Raw genomic sequence first — 7,181 nt, forward strand, 5'->3', positions numbered from 1 at the left:
CAGTGCAGATGAAAAAGTATGTGAACCTTGGATTTAATACTGGTGGAACCTCCTTTGGCAGCAATAACGTCAACCAAAGATTCCTGTAGTTGCAGATCAGCCGTGCACAACGGTCAGGAGTAATTCTTGACCATTCCCTCTTTACAGAACTGTTTCAGTTCAGCAATATTCTTGGGATGTCTGGTGTGAATCGCTTTCTTGAAGTCATGCCACCGCATCTCAATCGGGTTGAGGTCTGGACTCTGACTGGGCCACTCCAGATGGCGTATTTTCTTCTGTTTAAGCCATTCTGTTGTTGATTTACTTCTATGCTTTGGGTCGTTGTCCTGTTGCCAACACCCATCTTCTGTTGAGCTTCAGCTGGTGGACAGATGGCCTTAAGTTCTCCTGCAAAATGTCTTGATAAACTTGGAATCATTTTTCCTTTGATGATAGCAATCTGTCAGGCCCTGACACAGCAAGCAGCCCCAAACCATGATGCCCCCACACCATACTTCACAGTTGGGATGAGGTTTTGATGTTGGTGTGCTGTGCCTCTTTTTCTCACACATAGTGTTGTGTGTTTCTTCCAAACAACTCAACTTTGGTTTAATCTGTCCACAGAATATTTTGCCAGTACTGCTGTGGAACATCCAGGTGGTCTTGTGCAAACTGTAAACGTGCAGCAATGTTTTTTTTGGGACAGCAGTGGTTTCCTCTGTGGTATCCTCCCATGAAATCCATTCTTGTTTAGTGTTTTACGTATCGTAGATTCGTTAACAGGGATGTCAGCTATGCCAGAGACTTTTGTAAGTCTTTAGCTGACACTCTAGGATTCTTCTTCACCTCATTGAGCAGTCTGCGCTGTGGTCTTGCAGTCATCTTTACAGGACTTTACAGGACGGCCACTCCTAGGGAGAGTAGCAGCAGTGCGAACTTTCTCCATTTATAGACAATTGTCTTACCGTGGACTGATGAACAGCAAGGGCCTTTTGGAGATACTTTTATAACCCTTCCAGCTTTATGCAAGTCAACAATTCTTAATCGTAGGTCTTCTGAGAGCTCTTTTGTGCAAAGCATCATTCACATCAGGCAATGTTTCTTGTGAAAAGCAAACCCAGAACTGGTGTGTGTTTTTTATAGGGAGGGCAGCTGTAACCAACACCTCCAATCTCATCTCATTGATTGGACTCCAGTTGGCGACACCTCACTCCAATTAGCTCTTGCAGATGTCATTAGTCTAGGGGTTCACATTCTTTTTCCACCTGCACTGTGAATGTTTACATGGTGTGTTCAATAAAAACATGGTAACATTTAATTCTTTGTGTGTTATTAGTTTTAATCAGACTGTGATTGTCTATTGTTGTGAACTTAGAAGAAGATCAGATCACATTTTATGACCAATTTGTGCAGAAATCCATATCATTCCAAAGGGTTCACATACTTTTTCTTGCAACTGTATATGACTATTAATGACTTGTATCATGCACTTTGTAATACTTTCCCTCTAGCAGGATCCATCTCTAATTATCAGTTCTCCCTAACCTAGTGGGTGGAGACGCTTCCATTTTGTCCCCATGTATTGTCATGGGACCAAAAGTGAACGGAATCCAAAACGCATTCAGTTCCGTTTGGTTGCGTTCCCATAACAGACATAAATCTACAGCAAGCAGTTTTTTTTTTTTTGTCTGGCATGGGATGCGGTGCAAAACGGATCTGGCATTACACACAATGCAAGTCAATGGTGCTGGATCCGTTTTCTCAGACACAATAGAAAACGGATCCGGCACCCATTGACTTACAGTGGATCCGTCATTGCTATTTTAAAGATAATTTAACCAGATCCGTTCATAACAGATGCAGCCGGCTGTATTTTCACAAACTGAAGCGTTTTTGCTGATCCATGACGGATCCAGCAAAAACGCTGGTGTGAAAGTAGCCAAAATCCATTATGACCAGTTGTCTTTAGAAGTAGTAAAATTAGTAAATAGAGTCCACCTGTGTGTAATTTATTCTCAGCATAACTGCAGCTGCTCTGTGAGGGCCTCAGAGATTTTTTTTCGTGAAGAAACACACCAGACAGATCAGGGATAAATATGTAGAGAAGTGTAAAGCAGAGATAGGTTACAAAAAAACAATTCCCAAGCTCTGATCATCTCACGGAGAACTGTTCAATCCATCATTTGAAAATAGGAATATGGCACAAAACTTGCAGCTGTATCCTGAGAGTGCCCAGTTCATTTATCACAAGCTGTAATTGCGGTGAAAGGTGGTCCTACAAAGTATTGACTCATGGGGCTGAATATCAATACATGCCACACTTACCAGATTTTTATTTATTACAATTTTTGAAAACCGTGTATCATTTACTTTTCACTTCACGGAGACTTGCTACTTTGTGTTGGTCTATTACATAAAATGCTAATAATATACATTTAAGTAGTATGAATACTTTCTCAAGGCACTGTATCTGTTATGATGTCAAAACAGATAATTCTACTTCCCTGCCTTTCATATATAGAGAAAAAGAAGAGGATTGAAGAAAATATATGTTTTATCAAACTGTTGTAAAATATAACTGGCTTATTGGTTGTCTGCTTGGTTGCTATGGGCAACTAAGCCAGTTCTACTTTACACCAGTTTGATAAATCTCCCCCATAGTTTTTATTGAACCACTTAACAAGGTATACAACAGATTATAGTATACATAATATTGTATGTGGTATATTATATACAAAAAAAAATTAAGGAATATTGCATAGATTGCAAGAACATACAACATCAACAAAAATAAAATAATAATAAAAAAAGGGTGAAACAATGAATGCAGTAATAAACAATATTAGTATTACTAATAGTACTGATCAACACGATGATATAAAAAACCTAGTTACAGATGCCATGAGGTAGGCTTTGTACCTGTACATGTGTTGTCAAGGACGCGTGGCCTCTTCCATCCTTGTCAAGGGGAGTGCTAACCTTCTATTCTTTCATATAATACAATTACTGTTGAGCACATTGAAGTGAAAAGAATTTACTTATATCCGAATTTCTGGTAAAATTTGATTTGCTCAAATCCAAATCATTTTACAGGCTAGGGAAGCACTAAAACCCACCCATTAGTGCCGGTGACGTCACCTGGCTCACTGCTTGCTGAAAGCCTCCGCCTAGTTTACCCATGGAGAGCCCGGTACGTCACTGGATCTCCAGAAAAAGCCCATAAAATGTTCCAATGCTCATGTCAGAGGGGCTGAGTGGGGGAAGAAGGGGATATGTCCTCTTTAATCTGCTCTGTTATACATAGACTTACTGTGCAGAAGACTCATTGTCAACAGGTGCTCTAATATATAGGCATCTTTTTCTAGTTCATACTTAATCTGTTGTGTTATACCTAGAGTTATACCTAGACTTATTATGTGTCAGACTCATTGTCAACAGGCGGTCTAATATACAGGTATGTTTATCTAGTACACTTACTCCGCCATTAATACTTAATCTGTTCTGTTATACATAGACTTACCATGCATCAGACTTAGTCTCAACAGGCAGTCTAATATATAGGCGTGCTTATTTAGTATACTTGCTGCGCAGTTCATACTTAATTTGTTTCATGTACTGTACACCATGGCCTACAAACAGTTGCCTGGGCCCTGAAAAGGAACAGGTGGTGGCAAAAATGAAGAGAAGGGGTGGTGGCAGCAGAAGAAGAAGGGGTGGTGGCAGCAGAAGAAGAAGGGGTGGTGGTAGAAGCAGTCGCAGCAACAGGCTAGAGCTGCCAGTGTCATCCAGAAGTCGTGTTTTGACCAACAATACAACTGTACTGGAATGGTTGACTCGCTCTTCGACATCATCTCAGGTGACAACAGATACTTCTTCTATGCCGTCCCCTATCCTGCAACTGCCTCTTTCTTTTACTGTTTCTTTTGCTCGGGAAGAAATGAATGCTGCCAGCTCTGCTACGCTTTTCAGCAAGGACGAGTTTAGTGAGGACAGTCATCAGCTACAGGCCAGAGTTGGCGGAAAGGTCTGCTGCATCCTCCCTTAGGCATACAACTGGTGATGATAAAAGTCTGGTGGGAGTGCTTGTTGCGAGGGGTCAGGGACGTTGCAATGAGACTGGTGATGGTGACATAAGTGACAGACAGTAGTGGATGATGATGTAGCCAATCGCACATGGGAGCCGGATGAAGAGGGGGCATCATCATCAGGGGGTGAGGGTGGCAGCAGACCCATGAGACAGCAGGGTGGTAGCATGCTGATGAGCCATCAGGATGGAAGCAGTGGGAGATCTGGAGCCAAACGAGCCCGGGTTAGACCGTCTGCTACCCCGGAGCCTAACTGTCAGGAAACAACTAGCGGTGCACAGGTTCATAAAGGAAGCAGCAGTCAGTTAGCATGGAGTGGTGGGGGTAAAATGTGATAAAATTCCCACACTTGGCAGTGTGGGAATTTTTTATCAAGTCGCTGGAAGAAGTTAGCGTGGCCATATTTTGGCAGAAAGTGAAGCGCGAGTGCTAATTTTGGCACCACAGCCCTGCGTCAACACATGGAGCATCACCATAAAGTGGCCTGGGAAAACCGGGACGCTAATGTAGTGGTTCAGACTGGGAAGCCTGGACGCCTTCTCCAGCAGTCAGGGCTCCTCAACCTCTGCAGAAGGAAGCGGTCATTCTTTCCCTTCATCTACTGCTCTTAATGATCCTCAAACTCATCCCGTTTCGCTAGCATTCGATCAATGAGGCGATGCCAAAGAGACAACAGTATGCGTGGGCTCATCCAACTGCCTAGAAACTGAATATGCACCTGGCCAAGTTGCTGGTACTACAGTCCCTCCCTTTCCATATCGTGGACTCAGAGAACTGTTAGAACTGTTTCACACGAGCGAGTCCATTGCGGGAATCATGCTGTGTGAGTGTGATCCTCTGCTCTGGACTTGCAGGAGCACACGGCATTATCATGATTTATAATGCTATGTGCCTTGGTTTGACCTTATTTCTACAGAATCATACTGACAGCTTTATGTCACTAAAGAAGAAGAGACCGGCACTCGCGATGATGATGAATGGACGCGTTTCAGCACAACACGTGCTTTCTTCAGACTTAGTCTGAAGAAAGCACGTGTTGTGCTGAAACGCGTCCATTCATCATCATCGCGAGTGCCGGTCTCTTCTTCTTTATTGCAAGTATTGGGACGTCTCCCCACTGACTCGTGCACCGCGTCTACTCCAGCAGTGCCGACCCTTTCCTATATAAGCTTTATGTCACTATGATTCTGTGGAAAAAAGACCATGCAGAGATACATAGCATTATAAATCATGATAATGCCGCATGAAACAGCCCTTAGCTTGTCCAACCCAAGGTGGAGATTCCCAAGCCATTATTACTTCTCTAAAAAAGCTGTACCAGCTCTGCACACGTATGCTGAGCAGAAGGCGGGCCAGTCCTTGAGCCTATCAGCATCTGGTACGTTTCATGCCTGCGCTGATGTGTGAAACTGTAACAAGGACAATATATGTGCTTTACACCCCGCTGGTTAAATGTGGTTTCGGCCCACTCACTAGAAACTTGGCAACTGGCCAGGTGATAGCAATGCCACCTCCGTGTTCTGCCACTGCATCCTCCACCTTGTCTTCAGCCTCCACTGTAGGCACAGTTCAGAGTGGTTCTCCAGCATACCACCTATGCAAAGCATGGCGTTGTCACGTGGTTCTGCACCTAGTCAGCCTGTGCAAACGGAGTCAAACTCTGTGTCATCAACCAAGAAATCGAATCCTGGCTGTCTCCTCACCAACAGGAGATGGGAACCATGGTCACCGATAACAGGAAGAACCTTTTGTCTGCACTGCGTCAAGGAGGGCTGACCCATGCGCCCTGCATGGCACACATCTTCAATCTGGTTGTCACACAGTTCTTGAAGTTTTCCACCCAACTGGACAGTCGCCAGGACTACGGGATGAATGATGTAATTCCACTCCTTCATGTCCTGGAGGGGATGCCGACGGGAAATAAGACGTGACACCTACATCTCATGGCCACCTAAGCTCTGTGGAGGCTGAACTGGTACAGGAAGAGGATAAGGATGAGGAGGACATAAACGCCAAGGAATTCTATAGAGAACTAGGTTATGTGCCCAAGCAATCGGAGAGGAGCAAGAGAAGTAGGAGGAGCTAGAGGGCAACAATGCAGATGATTCCAACAGACTGTGGCAGTATGCAGTGGAGATGGAGTCAGGGAGTCCCTCCAAGTCACTTTTGCAAATGGCCAGATGCATGCTGAGTTGCTTGTGTGGTGACAGTCTCATTATCACCATTTGGCCACTGCTGTTGCTCCCTCCTTCCCACTCTGTTCTTGAGCCACTATTGTGACTCTTCATGCTGTTGCTCCCCCCCTCCCCACTCTGTTCTCGGGTGACTATTGTGACTCTTCATGCTGTTGCCACTCTCATCACTCTGTCCAGGGCCACTATTGTAACTTTTCATGCTGTTGCCACTGTCACCACTCTGTTCCGGGGCACTATTCTGACTGTTCATGCTGTTGCCACCCTCCCACTCCGTTCCGGGGCCACTATTGTGACTCTTTATGATGTTGCCACACTCACGAGTCTGTTATGGGTACAATAGTGGCCCTGTTTGGCCGTGTTGACATCACCGTTTATTTTTCATTCTTCTGATCCATTTGAGCGTCCATAAGGTGTGACGGTAACGTACACTACACACAGGGGAGAGGATAGTGACCACTGCGCTTCACCCTCACCCCTGGCCCTGCCTACTTGCCTCGCAAGTCCTTATGACAGGGGACAACTAGACGGCAGTCCCTAACTTAGGATACGTTCTGGGAAGACAGACAAGACAAATAACGGAACGTGAACGGACCGGGTCAATACCTAGAGAGCTACGCAGTACTAAGGAATGAGCAGAGAATAGTCAGGAAAAGCCGAGGTCAAATACCAGGAGAGAAACGAAGTACAACAGGAGTCCGCAAAGAATCGTCAGGTGGCAGCCGGGGTCAGGATACCAGGAGAGATGCGCAGTACAGGAAGAGCAGGCAGAGAATCGTCAGGGAACACAGGATCAGGTAAGTATGCAGGAACAAAGCAATCACTAGATACCTAAAATTAACAGGCAACCTGTGGCCAGCAGGCTGCCTGTATTTATAGTGGGGAGTGAGGGTCATGTGATGTGGCCAGCATCACATGACCGACA

General features: G+C 44.9%; 1 non-coding gene across 1 annotated transcript; it reads right to left on the minus strand.

The window, feature by feature from the left end:
• Positions 1-2,857: 2,857 nt before the first annotated feature.
• Positions 2,858-2,980, minus strand: LOC120987516. Its single transcript, XR_005776111.1, has one exon. It is a non-coding gene; the product is annotated as a U6atac minor spliceosomal RNA (small nuclear RNA).
• Positions 2,981-7,181: the final 4,201 nt, after the last annotated feature.

This window comes from Bufo bufo, chromosome 1 (genome assembly GCF_905171765.1).
Source record: "Bufo bufo chromosome 1, aBufBuf1.1, whole genome shotgun sequence".
NCBI classification, from domain to species: domain Eukaryota; kingdom Metazoa; phylum Chordata; class Amphibia; order Anura; family Bufonidae; genus Bufo; species Bufo bufo.